Source organism: Zingiber officinale, chromosome 9B, assembly GCF_018446385.1.
Source record: "Zingiber officinale cultivar Zhangliang chromosome 9B, Zo_v1.1, whole genome shotgun sequence".
NCBI classification, from domain to species: Eukaryota; Viridiplantae; Streptophyta; class Magnoliopsida; order Zingiberales; family Zingiberaceae; genus Zingiber; species Zingiber officinale.
In genome coordinates, this window is record NC_056003.1 from 48,995,331 (window position 1) to 49,017,556 (window position 22,226).

The window sequence follows — 22,226 nt, forward strand, 5'->3', positions numbered from 1 at the left end:
GCAAAAGTCAATGAATTCTGAAATATAGTCTATGTATTCTAATAAGGTCTGGGAGCTTGTAGAACCACCAGATGGTGTGAAAACCGTCGGATGCAAGTGGATCTATAAAAGGAAAATGGGGACAGACGGGAAGGTAGAAACCTTCAAAGCAATGCTTGTTGTGAAAGGGTATACTCATAAAGAGGGAATCGATTATGAGGAGACTTTTTTGCCGGTAGCTATGCTAAAGTCTATCTGGATATTTTTATCCATTGCTGCTCATATGGATTATGAGATTTGGCAAATGGATGTCAAGACAGCTTTCCTTAACGGAAGTCTTGAGGAAAACATCCATATGAAGCAACCAGAGGGGTTCATTGAAAAGGGCAAAGAGCATCTAGTGTGCAAGCTCAATCGGTCCATTTATGGATTGAAGTAAGCTTCAAGATCTTGGAACATCCGGTTTAATGAAGTAATCCAGTCATATGGATTTATTCAGTGTCCGGATGAGTCTTGTGTATACAAGAAGTGTAACAAAACGTGGTGGTATTTCTTGTACTATACGTAGATGATATTTTGTTAATTGGCAACAATGTCAAAGTGTTATCAGACGTAAGGGTATGGTTGTCCAAACAATTCGATATTAAGGACTTAGGAGAATGTGCACACATTCTTGGGATCAAAGTCATAAGGGATCGCAAGAAAAGGATGTTGTGCCTATCTCAAGCTTCATATATAGATACAATCCTTGCTCGTTTTAGCATGCAGAACTCCAAGAAAGGTTTTTTACCTTTTAGGAATGGAGTAGCTTTATCTAAAGAGATGTTTCTGAAGACATCAAAGGAGATAGAGGACATGAAAGCAGTTCCTTATGCTTCGGCTGTGGGAAGCCTAATGTATGCAATGCTGTGTACGATACCTGATATCTGTTTTGTCATGGGCATGGTTAGCAGATATTAGAGTAACCCTGGACAAGGACATTGGACTGCTGTAAAGCATAAATTGAAGTACCTGAGAAGGACTAGAGATTATATGCTAGTTTACCAAGTAGACGATTTGCTCCCTATGGGTTACACGGATTCAGACTTCCAATCAGATAGGGACAATAGTAAGTCTACATCAAGCTATGTGTTTACTTTAGGAGGTGGAGCCATTGCATGGAGGAGTGTTAAGCAGAAATACGTATCAGGCTCTACCATGGAAGCTGAGTATGTGGCAGCATCTGAGGCAGCCAAAGAAGCTGTATGGCTCAGAAACTTCCTAATGGACATAGATGTGATTCCTAGTTTGCCCAAAATCATCACAATTTATTGTGATAATAGCGGTGCAGTTGCAAACTCGAAGGAACCACGAGCCCATAAGGCAAGTAAACATATAGAGCACAAGTACCAACTGATACGAGACATCGTCAAGCGAGGAGAAGTTGTCGTGACCAAGATTACATCAGCAAATAACCTGGCAGATCCTTTCACTAAGGCCCTTCTGGCGAAAGCTTTTGATCGGCATGTAGAGGGGATGAGAATCAGATGTATGACAGCAGATATGACAACTTAGTCTTTTAGTATAAGTGGGAGATTGTTAGAGTGTATACTAAAAGCCTAGCTTTTGTAAACATTTATTTTTGAAATAAAAGAATCACATTGGTCAAATATCTACATTTATTTGTTAAGTGTAGTTGTTCAATTAATTTATAATGTAGATAACATGGTGTGTGGTGTCACTCACAGAAGATCATGTTATCAGTTCTTTATAAATTATAAATAGTTGCTCATGACTAAGATGGAAAGGAACAACCCGTTGGAATAGTCGTAGTGTAATTAAGTATTAGTTTATCTTGACTAATAAATTACACTAGTACACTCTGAGTGTATTGAGTAGGACCATTTAAGCTAAGTTCTTTTTATACTGACTTAATAAAAGAACAAGACCTTAGTTATTATGGAAGTGTGTTCTTTTAATCCTAATATAATAATAAGCACATATATTTAGTATTTATTTCTTTAACTTATCAAAGGGTGAGATTTAGCTCGATAAATCAATAAGCCCGATAAGTTGGGAAATGATATTACTTATAGTGTGTGTTGTTGATTATAGAAGGAACTATGTCATAGTAATCTAGGTTGAGAATGTCCCCAAGAGGAGCTCATAAGGATTGCCATGTTAAACGCTGTAGATGGACTTAGTCCGACATGACAATGAGGTTGAGTGGTATTATTCTTGGACTAAGACATTAATTAAAGTGAGTTGTCAGTAACTCAATTAAATTAATGGACATTCGATATCTTAAACATAGGGAGACTAACACACTCATGATAAGAAGGAGCCCATAATGTAATTTGGGATTGGTGCGGTAGTGCAATAATAACTCTCTAGTGGAATGAGTTATTATTGATGAACTTGAGTTGTGTGTTCGAGGCGAACACGGGATACTCAAGCTCATCGGAAGGCCAAAACCAATTTCTCCTCTAGGTCCCTGTCGTAGCCTCATTAATGCCTCATATCCACCCATGAAAAGCCCATCTTGGTGTCAATGAAGGGGCCAACCCATGGCTTGGTGACCAAGCCAAAGGGGCCGACCATAATCTCCTTAAGGTGGCTGGCCTCAAGAAATTTAAAGGGGTCGACCACATAATTCAAACTAGGAGGTGTGTTTTGAATTTTAAAATCTTCTCTTTGTAGATATCTATAAGTTTTAAAAGAGAGATTTTAAAATTATAAAACTTTCCTTATTTGAATTAGGCCACATGTTTTAAAAGAAAGTTTAAAAGTTTTAAAACTTTCCTTTTTTAACCATCCTCATAGTTTTAGAAAAAAAGGGAGTTTTAAATTTGAAACTTTCTATTTTTGTAACCATGTTAAAAAAGAAAATTTTAGAAGAGAAGTTTTAAATTTTAAAACTTGATTTTAATTTTTAAAACTTTCCTTTTTTAACATCCACATTAGGAAATTAAAAGAGAGCTTATAAAATTTTATAAGAGCTTTCCTTTTTTGTTTATAAAACTTTTACAAAGTTTTTTTCCCCTCTTTTAAGGGGCCGACCACCCTTACTTGGTGCTCAAACAAGGGGCCGGGCAATCAATTAATCAATCAATGATTGATTGAATCAATCAAGAGGAGGAAAAAGGAAAAATAAAAGGGGAAAAGGAAAAACAAGAGGAAGATTTTAATTTTGTTAAAAAATCTTTCCTTATTTTCCTTGGGCAAGTAATATAAAAGAAGGGGAGGAGAGGCCTCATGATACATCAATTCTTATTCTCTTGTTGAAGCTCTCTATTGTGGCCGACCCTCTCTCCCTTCCCTTTCCCCTTGCTCTCTTTGGTTCCTTGGTGGTGGTGGTGGCCGAATACTAGAAGGAGGAGGAGCTTTTGGGTGGTGTTCATCTTGGAGGTTTGTCGCCCACACGACGTCCAAGAGGAGGCGAGGAATACGGTAGAAGATCTCGAGATTATTAGCATACAAAGAAGAGGTATAACTAGTAATTATTTTCCGCATCATACTAGTTCTTCTTTGTTAAAATTCCAAACACAAGAGGCATATGATTCTAGAGTTTCGGATTTGTTTCGAAGTTGTGTTTTTTTTTTGTTTTCGAATTTGTGATTCGATTGTTCTTTTTGGTTAAACCTAATGTTATTTTAGGAAATTAAATATTTAATTTCATTAAGAGGTTTTGTCGAGGCAGTGGTGGATGCTCCCATACCCAAGAAGGTAATGTGTCTCGCCATGTTTGTCCTGGGAACTGATTTTTGAAATAGATATTTAATTGAATTTGTAACATAGGTTGATTTGGATCAATAGTGTTAAGTTCTTCTTGCAATCCAAATCTAAACCATTAAGAACAGATAATTTAAATTTGGAATCAATAATGTTAAGTTCTATTTGCGATTCCTAATTTAATTTCTAAAGAACACAATAGGTTGTTTAGGAAAGGTTCGACACTTGTACAAAATTTTTGTATAGTGGAACCGGTACGATCTTCCTAGGACCAACCAACAGTAAGATCTAAGGTATTCCCTTTACGAGGTTGGCAATTCCTACACAATCAATCAACACGGCAAAGAGATCGAGCAGTCGAAACAAAGCAAGCGAAATCATCCAATGAATATAAACGTAATATGAGTTTTACATCAAAACCAATCCACAATTACTCCCTTGTCCTAGAACAAAGAGAGAAAGAAGAAATGGTGAATTTAAACATACAATCCTCAAAAACAAAGAGAGAAAGAAGAAATATGCTTATCCAATGACGATGAGTGATCTTCAGATCCAATCCTTCGCTTCTGAGTTGATGTGGTGATGGAAGGTCGCTGGATCGATGTCCTGGACGGCGTGGAATGATGCCAGAGTGAATCTCCTCTTGACGGCTCACCTCCTGGCTCTCTCCCTTCGGAAAAGGGGATAAAACCCCTTTTATAGGCTAGGGCGCGGCGCGGCGGCACGATCGTGCAAGGATGGCACGGTTGTGCCCTAACTTGGCTCTGGATGCGCTGCACGGCCATGCCAATTGGCACGGCTGTGTGATGATGGGACTCGCCTTCTGGGGTCACGACCGTGTAGGGTTGTACAATCGTGTGCTGCTTGGCCTTGGTCATGGGGGGCACGACCGTGCAGGGTGTTGGTTGCTACTCGGAAAACCTATCGGTTCCACTGTACAAAATTTTGTACAAAGGTCTGAACCTTTTCCTAGCTACCATGTGTTCTTTTAAATTAAACTTGGATCGCCTGCGGAACTTAACACGTTTGATCCTAAGTTTAATTTATTTGTTCTTTTAGGTTTAGACTTGGATCTCCTGCGGAACTTAACACGTTCGATCCAAATCACCTAGGTCACAAAGTTGATTAAATATTAACTTCCAAATTTGGCTTCCAGGACTGCATGACGAGGCACATGGCCTTCTTGGATATGGGAGCAACCACCACCGCCTAGACAAAGCCTCTTAAGGAAAGTTAATATTTAATTTCCTTAAATAACTCTAGGTTAACCAAAAAGAACAATCGAAGCACAAGTTTGAAAAGAAAACAAAAGAACACAACATCAAAAACTAATTCGAAACCTAGAATCACATGCCTCTTGTATTTGGTATTTTTACAAAGAAATAAAACTAGTATGATGCGGAAAACAATTACTAGTTATACCTTTCTTTGTGAACTTTTAATGACCTCTTGATCTTCTACCGTATTCCTCTTCTAACCTCGGACATTGTGTGGGCAATTATCTTCCGAGATGAGAACCACCAAGGCACCTTCTTCTTCCTTCCTTCAAGTTTTGGCCAAGCAAAAACTTCCAGAGGATGAAGAACTTTTTCCACCATCCAAGCTCTAAGGGATGCAAGAAACAAGCCTCCTTTCTCTCCTTTTCTCCAAGCTATATCCGGCCACTTCTATGTCTCCAAGAGGTGATGAAGTCTCGGCCACAAGAAGGAGAAGAGAGAAGGGGAAGGGAAACCTCTAGGGGTCGGCCACACCTAGGAAGAAAAGAGAGGAAGAAAAAGAATAGAGTCGTTCCCATGAAGGTACCTCTACCCCCTCTTTTATAATCCTTGGCCTTGGCAAATAAGGAAATTTAAATAAAAATTTCCTTAATTCCTTTGCCAAGAAAAATTATTTTAATTAAAACAATTTTCTTTTTTCAATTACAATGGGCGGCCACCTCTTTCCCCAAAACAAGGAGAGTTTTAATTAAAACAAAAATTAAAACTTCCTAATTTGTTTCCAGAAATTTATAAAACTTCCTCCAATAATTTTTATCCCTTCATGATTGGTTAATAAAAAGAAAATTTTATAAATTAAAATCTTTCTTTTAAACATGTGGATAATTTCCAAAAAAGGAAAGTTATCTCTAAAAATTAAAATCTCCTTTCAATCTACAAATAAGGAAAGATATTAAATCTTTTGTAGAAACTAATAAAAGAGAATTTTTAATTTTTTAAACTTTCTTTTAAATCATGAACATGATTAAAAGGAAAGTTTTTACCAAAATTAAAATTAACCTTTTAATCTACAAATAAGGAAAGAGATTTAGCTCTTCTCTTAATCTTTTGTAGAATCTTATAAAAGGAAAGATTTAAATTTTTAAACTATCTTTTAAATCATGTTATCCACATAAGAAAAATTTTTAAAATTAAAATTCCTTTTTATTTTAATAGGGCCGACCACCTAAGCTTGAGTTCAAGCTAGGGTCGGCCACATGAATTTACCCATGAACCAAGCCATGGCCGGCCCTAGCTTGGTCTCCAAGCTAGCTTGGCCGGCCTCTATAGGATGGGTAAGAAGGTGGGTATAGTACTCTATAATTAAGAGGCTACGATAGGGACCGAGAGGAGGAATTGGTTTTGGTCTCCTGATAAAATTAAGCATCCCGTGTTCGCCCCGAACACACAACTTAATTTTATCAATAATAATTCATTCCACTAGAGAACTATTATTGAACTACCGCACCAATCCCAAATTACATTTTGGGCTCCTTCTTATTATGAGTGTGTTAGTCTCCCTGTGTTTAAGATAATGAATGTCCACTAATTAAATGAATTACTGACAACTCACTTAATTAATATCTTAGTCCAAGAGTAGTACCACTCAACCTTATTATCATGTCGGACTAAGTCCACCTGCAGGGTTTAACATGACAATCCTTATGAGTTCCTCTTGGGGACATTCTCAACCTAGATCACTAGGACACATTTTCCTTCTATAATCAACAACACACACTATAAGTGATATCATTTCCCAACTTATCGGGCTTATTGATTTATCGAACTAAATCTCACCCATTGATAAATTAAAGAAATAAATATCAAATATATGTGCTTGTTATTATATTAGGATTAAAAGCACACACTTCCATAATAACTGAGGTCCTTGTTCCTTTATAAAGTCAGTATAAAAGAAACGACCTCTAATGGTCCTACTCAATACACTCTAAGTGTACTAGTGTAATTATATAGTTAAGATAAACTAATACCTAATTACACTACGACCTTCCAATGGTTTGTTCCTTTCCATTTTGGTCGTGAGCTACTGTTTATAATTTATAAGGTATTGATAACATGATCCTCTGTGTGTGACACCACACACCATGTTATCTACAATATAAATTAATTGAACAACTTCATTTATCATAAATATAGACATTTGACCAATGTGATTCTTATTTCTAGATAAATGTTTATACCAAAAGCTAGACTTTTAGTATACATCCTAACAAGGTTGCACGACCGTGTTCTGATCCGCCTCTGGATTGGCCGCATGGCCATGCAAGGGTTGCACAGTCGTGTATTTCTCCTCTTCTGTTTGGCCACACGACCGTGTAAGGTTTGCACGGCCGTGCTCTCTAGCTTGCTCCGGTGCGTCGACAAATGCTATTTTCGCTCTGAAAGTTGTCCCTGTCAACACAAAACCAAACAAAGAGCAGATATCTGTACAAAAGAGTATATATGATGAATACATGATAAAAGAGGCGATCATGCAAAGAACACATACGTATAAAGCAAGCGAATGTGCGTAAAAATATGCATAAACTATCATAATATTTATGCACATCACACCCCCAGACTTGAACATTTGCTTGTTCTCAAGCAAAACACTACAAACTATGTTCATGAGCGTCTGGCAGTGTTTCATAATCCCTAGTGCATTCGCCTAACTCTATCAACTAGTTTCATTGATAAGCATGATTATGAAGTTACCTAAGTATGGCCTAAGCATAAGTTCTTTGTTCTCGGTGCAATAAGTAGCTCAAACTCTTCAAGTTTCAATTCTTTGTCATAGTTAAGTCGTCATACGATTGAGTCCCCCTAATGTTCCCGGTGATAGGCATTTACCTGCCACACACTTGGTTCATTTTTCTTAAGTTACACAAGGTCTCAAATGATACTTCTCGGAATCAAGAGAAACATAACATTCATTTCCCCAGTAACCTAACTCGGTCTCAAAGGGGTGAATTGTTAGTTTCTACTCACGACAACTATTTTTTATCCCTTATTTTTTTTATTTTTTATTTTTATTTTTTTTAAAATTTTTTTGGTGTTGTGTAGCACTAATCACACATACGAGATGCATATGTTAGGATTTAGATTTTTCCAAATGAGCTTTCATGATATGAGGTTGTCTAGTAACCAAAATGTAAATAAGAAATACCCATGGGAACACAAGTACTAAACAATTCGGATGAATCATAACTATTCCAAAAATATTTCTACTATTCAAGTTTAAGTACTCAGGTGTAGTGTAAATAAGATCCTTAAGGTTAGGCCAAAACTTATACCAAACTCCATACAATACTTAGCTCATTTCATGCTACTAGAGATAGAGAAAGGAGATACATCAAACATACTAACACTATCTTGACAACTCATAAACTAAGAAAATGCTAGTCATTTTGCTATCGGACAAGTAGCAGAAAAAGTAGAAGGTTTGATGTTCTCAAATATGCCTTAAAACCAGAAATGAAAATAAACAACGCAAAGTGCAAATGGGATGCAAATAAAAACATGAAACTAGAAAAATATAGATAAACAAAACAGACTAAAAATAAAAATATGCAAAGCAGAAAGAAAATGCAAAAAGAAAAGAAAACTCAAAAACTCGACTCAGGTTGTGTAGATAGATACAACACCCCCCCAGACTTAGACTTTTCATCGTCCCGATGAAATCAATACGGGGGGGGGGGGGGGGGGGGATGGGGGATAAAGGGGTCCGCGATATGTGTCCGAGGGAAATCTAGGCATACTAGGAAGATGACCAAGGTGTTGATGTTAGTATTAGCCCTAGTACCAATTATGAGATGATTGTAAATGACACATTATTATATCATATATCATTATTAATAAAAGGTAAAGTTGGTTATTATATTTATTTCAGTTCAGTGCTAATTGAATAAGTATAATAATGTCCTTGAGTAGTAGGTTCTTATCCACAATATATCAATTGGTTGAATTGATAGTGAGATATTGTAGAGAACACTACTCTTAACTATTTCTAGTCAAGCATTAATATACAAAGGACAATATTAATGCGTTAAGACTAGCATGTAGGTCAACGGATGACTTGATCTCACAAGTCATGGATATGAGATATCAGGTTGACACATGAGTATATATTAGAGAATATATACTGAATGACCCACCATGAGAATGTTTCATGGATCATTATATGAGTGTCATAAATATTCTCATGTGACTATTGGTATGAATAGTTCTTTGACCTGAACTCACTACGGTTCCCTACATAAGGAGTTGTGTACTTTGGTATAGGTAAACGTCACCTGTAACAAGATGGACAATAAAGTCGATCACTGGGTATGCAATGAATTATGCGGAGGGATGTGAGTGATGTAGATGAGATCTATCCCTTCCATATGACGGAAGAGATATCTGTGGGCCCCTTGATTAGTAGAACACAAGAAAACATGACCATACGTAAATGAGTCAATATGAGATATTGAGCTTATTTGATTGAGTATGTCTACTTAGAGATCAAAAAACATAAAGGTTGATAAGAGGATGACACGGTCTATGCCTCATTGATCAACCTAGATATCAAGGATAGAGAGACCAAGTCATACAAGATAATAGCCATGGATAGGTTAGGTCGGATCTTGACCTTCTCGTCACTTGGGTAGCAATGATGCCTTGCTAGATGTGACTCATTGCTTATGTATCTAAATGGTTTTAGATACATTGCCAATGTTACGAGAGCCTATTGGGTCACACACAAAGAACACGTTGACTTGGAGATGAATTATGGCGTTAATTTTAATTCGAATTATACACATTGAGTTAGACTCGAATGAATTCAAATTAGACTTATTGAGTGATGGGTTAGACTCATTGGTTTATTGGGTTAATGGCTTATTGGGTTAATGGTTAATCCAATATTCTAAATCCAACCCATTAAGATTAATGAATATTAATAGAGATTAATATATCATTAATCAAAAGGAAGATCAAGAGACAAAAGTATTTCGTATTCATTGGATGAATACAAAAGCCATTTGTAAAAGTAACCTTTAGGTGAAGTATCCTTTTTGGTAAAGTAACCTTTTTGGTGAAGTAACCTATTTGGTAAAGTAACCCTTTTGTGAAGTCACCTTATATAGATGAAGTGACCTTTTGGGTGGGTGTGCTCTTCTTGGTTTTGCTCTTCTTCCTTTTCTTCTCTTGGCCAAAAATAACCTTGTAGAGTTGCTAGCACAACGAAGGTTGTTTCTTCTCCAAGTTGTGAGTTTGTGAGACGGACAGAGAACGTGTTCGTGTGGATACCGTAGAGGCACCGACGTATTGATCACGCTGAGATCCGTATTTAAAGAAACGTTGCTGTCGGGATTGCGAAGGGCATGCAGCTAAGGTATAACTTTCGCATGTAGAAGAATTAGTACTTAGTATATGGTTTCCTTTCGCATGGATCTTCTGGAAAGGAACTAGATGTTTTCGCTGCGCTTTCACATGTTTAGCGTCCTAGTTCCTAACAGTTGATGATATTGATATAGGACATCTACTTGTTGTCTAGTGATATCCATATCATCCATAAAATTTCTCATTCTTCCCTGGTCAACATCATAGTCCTGAACGAACCCTGTCACCTGACTATAGAAGTCCCTAGTGAACCAAAAATGATCCTATACCTCCCTAAACTGGTCGTCAGATAACTTGAAGTGACCTTCCAACAATCGTTGTTGGGTATTTTGCTTCTCATGAAGGGAGTCTAAAAAGGTACGGAAGTCAGAAAAATCAAACTTAGAGGATCCCGTGCCATATGCAAAAGAGTGTCTAGGAGGTTCCGGCTATCCAGAAGGCTGCGGGAGTCCTGATGACGAGGGTTCTTGGTGGTATTCGGGTTCTTCTACAATGGAGGGTACAGTCTCGGGGTGCAAATCAGTAATCACCCAATTCGTGGGGTCACGAACTGAAGTGCGCTCGGGGCAAGGAAGGGGTAATGGAAAACCATTAGTTCTAGGGAAAGTAAACCCATTCTCATCCTGACAAATCATCTTCATAGTAAGACAAGAATCGATGTCGATCTTGTCATTACCATGAATCACCTCTAATCCATTAAGTGCACAACCCAGATTGAATGCTACTTGAGTGATCAATCCACCAAACACTATCATCCCCGAAGATCCCTTAGCTGCCCTCCACACAGTTTGCAAAAAATGAAATCCTGAATCAAAATCAACTTTATTTAATATCGACCAAAGAGAATAGAGTTCTATCTTTCTACTACCCCATCACTCTCTCCTCGACCAAAAATCATTTTGCTCATCACTCGGTGAATGTATCTAAAGGTCAGGTTTTGCATGCGGGATGCTTTGGCTCTAGAGGGTTCATAAGGGTCTTTTGATCCGATTAATGACATCCAAAATTCATTCCACCTAATTTCATCATCAAATCCTCGGGTACCACCAATGGGTAAATCAAAACAATTATTGAAATCACTAAAATTTCACCGAACTTCTTTATTCATCATCCTAAAAGTTATGACCCCTACATAGTCATCTTCAGAAGAAAATTTAACATTAAGTGAGCTCAAAAATTCAAGGACTAGGCGGGGGTAAGTCAATGCATGAGCGTACATAATATCATTCCAGTCTAAAGAGCTTATTATCCAATTTACATCATCCCTAATGCCTAACATGTCCATAGTAATGGTATCCATATATTTAGTGCATGTGATTTTCCTAGCAACAAAGATATCATATCTAGCTTTTTATTCATGTTTTTTAAAAATAATATTGAACTCGTTTTCGTTACCTTCGTCGCGTGCCACCCTTTTTTCCTTTACCTTTCGAAGTAGAAGCCTTCCCTTTGCCTTTGTCCTCTCTCGATGCATCTCCTTCGCCAGATCCACCGCTTCCTCGACGAAGTCACTTCAAGATCTGCGACATGGTGCAAGGCTTTGAGGAGTTTCTTGTGGAAATGGGTCTTGAGGGTGGAAGGGGAGGAGAAGGAAGGAAAAATAGGGAAGTTTCTTCTCTATTTTCGGATTTATGGCTTGAAGAAGTTTTAGATCTAGATGTAGATCTAAGTAAAAGTGAGCTCTAGAGGTGGGAAATCATGGTTTGATGAGGTGTAGTAGAGAGGAGAAGGCTTTGGGAGAGAAGGAGATGGAAATAGGGTTTTTTGGAGGGGTGGGCGGCGCACACGGGTAGGGGCACGACCGTGTCTTATAGACACGGTTGGGTTAGGTAGGGCTCTGCACGGCCGTGCCGATTGGCACGACCTCCTCTGCTCTCCTTTCGGCCAAGGCCGCACGACCGTGCCAGTTGGCACGACCCAGTCCTTCCTCTTCTCTGGACACGTCTCACGGCCGTGCCAATTGGCATGACCCTAGTCATCTCCTTCTCTGGCAGTCTCGCACGGCCGTGCCGTATAGCACGGCCTGTGCCCTTTTTTCCTCTACATAAGCCACACGACCATGCAAGGTTGCACGACCCGTGGCCTTCATTCTTCTATTGGCTTCGTATGGCCGTGTGGGATCACACGACCGACTCCTTTAGGCTCACGGTGACTCGCCCTTCGCTCTTTTGGTTCCTCTGATGCCTCCATGCCCATGGAATGCTCACGGCCAACTCATGGAGGCTTGGTACATCCTAAAAACGAACATCCAAAAAATAAAAAAACAATAAAATGCTCCACTAAACTCACCGAACTAGAACAACGAATTATAATGCAAAGAGGACCCTTGGGTTGCCTCCCAAGAAGTGCTTGTTTTAGGTCTTTAGCTCGACCCCATTTTAGTTAATGCAGACTAAACCCGTGGAAGCACGACTCTCCTCCTAGGGTTAATGCTCTAGTCAGCGCCTTCAGTTTCGCTCGTGCAGGACAAATGTATTTCTTGTTGCTCACGGGAGGGGAACTCTCATGGAAACTGCACTCCTCGACTTTGTGTATGTTGATCTTGCTAGAATTGCCCTGAGAAGAGGGGTTGCAGATGGAGGAATCTGATAAATCAAACTCGATCTTTTCTTTGTCGATCTCCAAGGATAACCTATGACTTTTTACATCGATGATGGCTCCAGCTGTGGCAAGGAATGGTCTTCCAAGGATAATAGTGTTGGGTTTTTTGGGCCGCAAAAACCTCTTTTTTGCATTGCGGAAGAAGATGAGAGTTACACAAAAGAAATGAAACTCACACATGAATTAGTGTGGCCGGCCACATTAAGAGGGAGTTTTATCTCCATGGGATACCAAGAGTCGCAACTCTTGGTAACTCCCATGAGGTGACATCCCACTTAAGCAATCATGATGATGTAGAGCATCATCATTGGCCCACTCTTTGCCAACTCACCAATGAGGTGGCAAATGGTCAAGTCAAACTTGACCCTTCATCTTCCTCTCAAGTCAAGTCAAACTTGACCACTTCTCTCCCATGGTTGATCTAATCTAACCATTGGTTCAAGTCAATTTTAATTTATTGAATCTCTATTCATTGAATTAAATTGATTCAATGAGTCTAAGTCTAAATTAGACTCATCTAACATATGAACCAAATTGAGACCAACTCAATTAGCCTAATTTGGATTACTCTTAATCCAATTTGGTTCATCACATGGACCTAATTTCTTTAGGTTCATCAAATGAACCTAATCTCCATCTAATTTGCCCTTTGTGTGTGACCCTATAGGTTCTTATAACATTGGCAATGCTCCTAAACCCATTTAGAAGCATAAGTAATGAGCGGTATCTAGCAACACATCATTACTACCCAAGTTATAAGAATGTTGAGATCCAACATCACCTTGTGACTACTAATTGTGACTCTTCATAATATATGACAAGTGTCCTTCTATCCTTGACATCTAGATTGATCAATATGAGGCATAGACCGTGTCATCCTCTAATCAATCTAAATCTTGAATCCCAAGTAAACTCACTCAATCAAATGAGCTCAATATCTCATATTGACTCATTTGGGCATGACCATGCACTTCGTGGTCTCACTCTATCAAGAATATCGATGTCACTCCCGTCATATAGGAGGGATAGATCCCATCTACATTACTCACATCCCTCCACATAATTTGTTACATACCCAGTAATCGCGTTTATAGTCCACCCAGTTACGGGTGACATTTGACGAAGCCAAAGTATGTAACTCCTTATGTAGGGAACTATGGTGACTTCAGGTCCAAGGACTAATAGTCATACTAATAGTCACATGAGAAAGTATATGACACTTATATAATGATCCATGATACTTTCTCATGGTGGGTCATTCAGTATACATTCTCCAATGCATACCCATGTGTCAACTTGATATCTCCATATCCATGACTTGTGAGATCAAATCATCGAGTTGACCTACATGCTAGTCTCGTTGCATCAACATTGTCCCTGAATGTTAATACTTGACTAGGAATGATTAAGAATAGTGTTCCCTATATCATCTAACTATCGATTCAACTAACCGATTGATATAGGTAAGAATCTTCTACTCAAGGACGCTATTATACTTAGTTATTTGGCACCAATACAAGTAAGCATAATAACCATAAACAAATGCCTTTATATATATAAGAATATGATACAACGAGTCCATACAACAATCATCAAATGATTGGCTCTAGGGCTCTAACTAACAGATCAGTATCTTGGGGTCTTCCTCCATATCCAAGATAATGAAATCTGTGGGAACTATACATCCACCAACTTCTACCAGCACGTCTTTCACTATTCCTTTTGGGTATCTGCATGAATGGTCAGCTAATTGCAGTGCTATAATGGTCAGTTTAATGTTCTGGAGGCCCAGCTTCTTACATAAAGAATACGGAAGTAGGCTAATGCTGGCTCCTAAGTCATAGAAAGCTCTCGGTATGAGTTCAGAACCAATTTTGCACGGTATGGAGAAACTTCCTGGATCCTGAAGCTTTGGTGGAGAATTTGCCATAAGGAGAGCACTGTAATTCTCTGTTAATGCTACGGTCTCGAAGTCACCCTTCTGCCTTCTGTTAGATAAAATACCCTTTAAGAACTTTACGAACTTCAGCATTTGGTGCAATGCATCTATCAGTGGTACTTCTATTTAGATTTTCTTAATCTTCTTCAAGAATCAGTTGAATTCTTCATCCTTCTGGTTGGTTATTAATTTCTGAGGGAAAGGAATCATCTGATTCTATGGGGGAACTTGAAGAGTTTTTTCAACCTTTTTAGTAGCCTCCTCTCCATTCCTGTTTTGAGTCTGATTGGGCATTAGGAGAGAGGGCTCCTTCTCTGAGTCAGGCTCCTTCTGAGTAATGATTTGGGGGTCTCCCACAATACGTCCACTCCTCAGCTCAATGTGGTTGCAATGTTCCACTGGATTTATATCTGGCTTCCCTGGAAATGTTCCCTGTGTTCTTGAGATGGATTGGGCTATTAGGGCTATCTGGCTATCTCGCATCTTTTGATGCTTCTCAGAATTTTCCATTCTTTGAGTTAACAGTTTGATCTCATTCTTCATCTCCTTTTGCTTTGAGAGAGCTTCTTCAAGCATCTTTTTAATTCTGGACAATTGTGAAGGTTGCTGTTGAAAAGTTTGTTATCTAGCTGAGTAGTTCTGCTGCCCAGGTGAGTAGCTCTGTTGTCCAGGTTGATAGCTCTGTTGTCCAGGTTGATAGCTTTGTTTTGCTACCCCTTGATCCTGATTGTTCCGGTATGAGAAGTTCGGGTGATTCCTCTAACCTGGATTGTATGTATGCCTTTGGTTGTAATTGACTATTGCATCACACTGCTCAAGTTGGTTTATCTGTGCTTATATTGGCCCTAGGGGGCAAGTATCTTGAGCATGATCCGTACTTCCGCAAGTTTTGCAAACACAAACTATCGCATTGGCCATGTTGTTGTTGTTTCCCATGGCCTCAAACCTCTTGGTCAGAGCGTCCAGCTTTGCAGACATGAGAGTGATTGCATCTACGTCGAATTTCTGTGACGCTTTTATTGGGTTCCCTGAGAAAGAACCACCAAATCTTTCTGATGCCCACTGATGGTGATTCTGTGTCACATTTTCTATGATCTCTTCAGCTTCATCAAGGCTCTTGTTCATCAGTGCTTCTCCTGCTGTAGAATCGAGGGATACCTTCATGTGATAATTGATTCCATTGTAGAAGGTGTGTAGAACTAACCATTTCTCAAGGTCATGATGGGGGCATTGCCTCAACATACTCTTGAATTTGTCCCAGGCTTCAAATAATGATTATGAGTCCACCTGTTTGAAGCTTGCAATCAAATTCCTCATGTGGGCAGTTTTGCTTGGTGGATAGAATTTGTCTAGGAATTTCTGCTCACACTACTCCCAAAATATAATGCTATTTGCAGGAAGGGAATTTAGCCACTGCTTGGCTCTATCTTTCAGGGAGAATCTGAAGAGCAATAACCTTACTGATTCTGGAGGGACTCCGTTCACTTTCATGGTGCCGTAGATCTCATAGAAAAACTCCAAGTGGTGGTTTGAATCATCAGGCGGTCCTCCTCCGAATTGATTGTGCTGAACCATGTGAATTACTGCAAGCTTGATCTCAAAGCTGTTAGCTTCGATTGACAGTCAAGTGATGCTAGACCGACCCCCTCGTGCATAAGGTGCTGCATAATCCTTCAACAATTTATTAGCCATCTCTGCAGATTCCTGTGTTGCTTGGAATTCCTTCTGTAGGTTTCTTCTCCTCAGGAAAGTCCTATCAATCTCTGAATCAAACAGTAAGAGATGTCCTGAAAGATTAGCTCTTCGCATATAAAAAAATAAAATATGGACTATAGTAAAGAAGAGAAATACAATAATGTTATTTTTGGTGTTTTTAATAGAAATGCAGAAAGTAAAGAAAAACAAGAATAAAATTATTTTATCTCTAAATGCAAACTAAAGGAAAGATAAAAAAAAAGAAAACAAAGTCTAGTCTAATCTAGTATAACTATCACTAATATTATAGACGCAGTCCCCGACAATGACGCCAAAAACTTGTTACAATTCCACAAGTGCACGGATTCGTCATCAGTAATATAAAAGATTGTCGAACCCACAAGGACTGGTTATAAACACTAATGATGACAAACTTAGGATTAGCTACACTATCGATGGTTGTAAGTAATCTAAGAAAAGAGATTAGAAAGCGGGGAACGAGAACTAGCACGAGAAGAAATCAACCTGGTTAATGAAGAGTCCTAGGAGTTTCGTTTCATTGTGGTGGTATTGATGTGTCTCATACTATCCTATACTCATTGTCCATCGCCATGCATTCGCCGGAAGCTAAAGCGACTATCTTTGAGTACCAGACAAACACGATCCCTATGAAATCTTGTTACGGTTAACCCCTATCATTAGGGCACCTCGGTAGATCACAAGGACATGACTCTTACTGATGTTATCAAGGATAGAATTAAGAAGCTTAGTTGGTCTCTTACTTCCTTGTGAAGGAGTCACCTCTCCTTTCAAGGAAGTACCCTAGATGTCCGTGAACAGGTTACCCCTATCACTAGGGCCCCTCGGTGTACGATCTAAGGTATTCCCTCTACGAAGTTGGCAATTCCTACACAATCAATCAACATGACAAAGAGATCGAGCAGTCGAAACAAAGCAAGCGAAATCATCCAATGAATATAAATGTAATATGAGTTTTACATCAAAACCAATCCACAATTACTCCCTTGTCCTAGAATAAGTACTCTACTCCATAGACGCTGGAGAAAAACCTAAAAACATGGTGAATCTAAACATACAGTTCTCAAAAACAAAGAGAGAAAGAAGAAGTATGCTTATCCAATGACGATGAGTGATCTTTGGATCCAATCCTTTGCTTCTGGAGTTGATGTGGTGATGGAAGGTCGCTGGATCGATATCCTGGATGGCTTGGAATGGAACCAGAGTGAATCTCCTCTTGACGGCTCACCTCCCGGCTCTCTCCCCTCGGAAAAGGGGATAAAACCCATTTTATAGGCTAGGGTACGGTGCGGCGGCACACCGTGCAAGGATGCACAGTCGTGCCCTAACTTGGCTCTGGATGCGTTGCACGGCCGTGCCAATGGGCACGACCGTGTGATGCTGGGACTTGGCTTCTAGGATCATGGTCGTGCAGGGTTGCACTACCGTGTGCTGCTTGGCCTCGGTCATGGGGGGCATGACCGTGTAGGGTTGCACGGCCATGTTCTGATCCGCCTCTGGATTGGCCGCATGGCCGTGCAAGGGTTGCATGACCGTGCATTTCTCCTCTTATATTTGGCCACACGGCCATGCAAGGTTTGCATGGCCATGCTCTCTAGCTCGCTATGGTGCGTCGACAAACACTGTTTTCGCTCCGAAAGTGTCACGCCCACAGAGAAGTTCCTACCGATAAAATTTTGGCAGCATTTCTCCGTACCGATGATAATATGAAGCAATATACATACATAAATAACATAATAACATATTCAACAACCCATACGGCTGGATATAAGCACAACCATGCAGTATAATAAGCCAACACGGCTAAAAGTAAACGCACAACCACGCAGTATAATAACAGCCCACACGGCTGAAAGTAAACACACAACCACGTAGTATAATAACAACCCACACGGGTGAAAGTAAACACAGTAGAAAATCATAAAATAATATGAATGTAAGACCAACAAAATCACTAACTAAAATACCTGCAACCACCAGACTATACTCCAAAATCCACATCGACTTATTGGAAAACAAAATACGCAAAATCAACATACCACCTAAATAATAACAAAAACCAAAAGAAGACTATCCTCGAGTGTGACGTGGGACTGGCAGCCGGGACTCTCCAAGCAACTTCTCAATCATTTACCTGTTACATGGCGAAAGAAAAACCATTTTGTGGGGTGGTGAGTATTGGAACTCAGCGGGTAAAAGAAAGATAGTACATGAACATAAAATACAAATAGAAAGTGAGCCAAGAGTATACAATCTCATAAAGGAAATTGTAGATACTAAAGTAAAACCACAATAAATGCTCATACCTGAAATCATATACTCGGCTAGTAATAGTAGGTCAGAAGTAGTACTAATCTGCTACAATACTGCTTATAGCTACAAAGGTAACATGTAAGGTATATATAAACATTTCCAATAAATAAACCAATGTTTAAACACCTACAATGAGAGCATATCTCAACATAAGGAAGCATATCAGCATAAGTGAATAACAACAAAAAGTAAGCAATAATAGCATATGTAAACAACAGCAGCCAAAGAAAGTATAATAATAGCGTATGCACGGATGGTCACTCCCGCCCACCTCTCTGCACCATGACCCCTGTATGGTCGAGAGGCCGGGTCAGTGATAGACTGTACACCACTCCAGCTATCACTCTCTCGAGTGGATGAGGGGACAGTTGCATAGTAGCTAACTAGCTACATCTGCGACGGGGGTCCCTGCTGCTCGCAACTCCAGCTATCACTACCTATGAGTGACTGAGTGGAAGCACAACAGGACAAGCGACATCAACTCCAGCTACCACTCTCTCGAGTGGCCGAGGATGCGGCCCTGGTCAACGACTCTCTCGACCGCGAGGGAGAATTGGTCGTTGACATGCATGCCATGATATGATGCGTCAAATGCAACAGTTATCCTACAAATATAAGTAGAAATTAGGTATGCTACATGAAGCCAGCATGCTCAATACGATACATAAATAAACAACAGTCATCATACTAATATAAGCAAAAATTAGGTATGCTACATGAAGCCAGCATGCTCAATATAGTACATAAATAAACAACAGTCAAAGCATACAACCATGGTATCTAGTATCTGCCACCTATCATGGAAGTCAACAAGAGACTGTATAGATATAGAAACGAGTAGCTCAAAGATCGAGTGGAAGTATCAAACGGAGGAAAAATAAGGGTGGAGTCAAGGTAAAAGTAGTTTCTATCCAAAGGTAGCTCATGCACCAAGGTTAAAGTACTAAAAGAAACAAAGCAAGAAGTACCCGCCTTTATACGTAGATCGTGTCCGAAAATCCTACGTCGAGACGCTCGTCCCAAAACAAAGTCCTACAATCACACAATATATTTAGCTAATTACATAGGAAGTAACTAACTAAACAACTCTCCCCACCTAAATAGAATCACTCTAATCAGACATGATTATAGATAAAATCCCCAATTAATCTTAACCATACTACAACCTAACTAGATTTGGTTTATACATGATTCATCTCCAAAATTCACCCAAATCAACATATCATTTAATCTAAATCTTGAATCAACTAGGCATCATGAATCAATTAATCCAACTAGAGAAATCAACTCATAATTGAATCTCAAATCCGAAACCAAATAGATTAAGCATCCCCAATCATTTCTCCTTCCAATTAGGATTTACTACAAGCATAATCAATCCAATGTAAACACGAAATTAATTTTAGAACTCACCCAAGAATGAAGCTTCAACTGATGCTTCGCAACCGGAGAAAACCACTATCGGTATTGCTAGTTTGAGTAGGTAAAACCGCTGCCCTTTTCTATTCAAACATCCCAATTCAATAACAATACAACCACAATCAAGAATTCAACTCTAACTCTTGATTCATAACATTTAACTAACAAGTTATCTCCTTCTTTCAATCCTCAGTTGATGATTTTTTGCAGGAGAAGAACGCTGTTGGAGCCCAAATCCGAATTCACAGCCTCCTCTCCAATGAAATCAAGTAGCTACCGAGATGTCAATCCACAAACAGAGGGTGGCGACAGTCCCAAGGCATGGGGCAGAGAAACACCGTGAGAAAAAGGAGGATCGGCTACAGTGTTAGGGAACGGGTCAAAGAGTACCAAGAAAAGAAGAAGGCTAGCTTACCCTCGGTGATCACATGACTCCAAGAAAATAAGGATGGCTGGAAACCCTAGAATTAGCACCCCTTCTCCCCCCTAGGTCAGTAGCTCGCGTGCAGGGGAAGAAGATTCGACTGTTGATGGCGACGATCGACGATGCATCAGGTCCAAGGCATTGGGTGCTCGCGGGAAGAGAGGATCGGCGTCGCTGGGGTGCTCGTGTGAGGAGGAGAGCCGGCGGCGTCTTGGTGCTCGCGTGAGGAGGAGAGCCGGCGGTGTCTTGGTGCTTGCGCGAGGAGGATAGCCGGTGCTCGATGGCTGGCACCTGCGAGAGGAGGAGGAGATCGGGGGACATGCGGCTCGGGGAGGAAGAGGTCCGGCGAAGGGGGAAGGCGGTGTCGCGAGGTGAAGAGGAATCGAGGGTAAAGGGGATTCGGCGGATAAGGGAGCTAGGGCACGAACCAAATTTTACAACTTAGGGGTTTTTAAATTAAACCCTAGATCAACTTCTCAATCAACTCCCACCTCCGGATGTTCCAAACAGGCTTTAATTAGCTTAACCGAATCCACCCCTCTTAAACTCGTCATAAGGGCTCTGATTAAATCCAGAAAAATTTTGAAAAATTCATAAAAAATTCCAATAAGATTATTTCCTCAAATAACTTTATTATTTAATTATTAATTGAGTGCCGTATTTTACATTCTCCCCTACTAACAAAAATTTGGTCCTCAAATTTACTTCTCAATTCAGGGATCCAGATCTAAGGGTAACAACCAAATAACACACCCATATACTAGTCCATCATGTCATGATCAAATCCTTAAGTGAAAAGGATGCTTCTGTGGGTTATGAGCTCACCCTGCTTTTGCTTCTTCACCTTGCTGTCTAGTCAACTGTGGATAAAATCTACTAGTCATAAACGATTCTCACAACTATCTCCAAAGTCCATAATACATGATATCAGCAGATCTACTAACCAAATAAATTCCCAAACACTGTCCACATATTCACCAATTTACACACTGCCAAAGCCAGACCCCACAAATTTTCATCAGCCAATGCACTATAAGCAACAATTGAAAATCCAGTATCACTACCACTTAACATGGCTTTCAGCTAATTCAACATGACAAAACACAGTTTGTGCTAGAAAATATGATACAGTACCAGAGACTTATCATATCAGCACAAAAATGCAATCTACTTGGCAAAACAATCTCATTTCTGAAAACTTAAAATTTTTTGTACAAACATACTTGATAATATAGTTAAAACTTGTGGAGCATACGAAAACTAACCCAAAAATATCCAGAAATCCGAATGAAACTTAAACCTTGCTTTCTTCGACTGTGCCCGAAACTCTAAATCAACATTGAATCTAAACAACTAGCAGCATACGAATCTCTGCCTACCATTCCAGGTGCTATTTAAGAAATGAAAATGTGTCTCACTTTCAAAAAGACATGCCCGCAGGTTCAGCTCTAACTTCTACTAAAAATAA

At 39.5% G+C, this 22,226-nt stretch overlaps 1 non-coding gene across 1 annotated transcript; it reads left to right on the top strand.

Moving 5' to 3' along the window:
* The first annotated feature begins 16,081 nt into the window (after positions 1-16,081).
* Positions 16,082-16,187, top strand: LOC122025948. Its single transcript, XR_006123949.1, has one exon. It is a non-coding gene; the product is annotated as a small nucleolar RNA R71 (small nucleolar RNA).
* Positions 16,188-22,226: the final 6,039 nt, after the last annotated feature.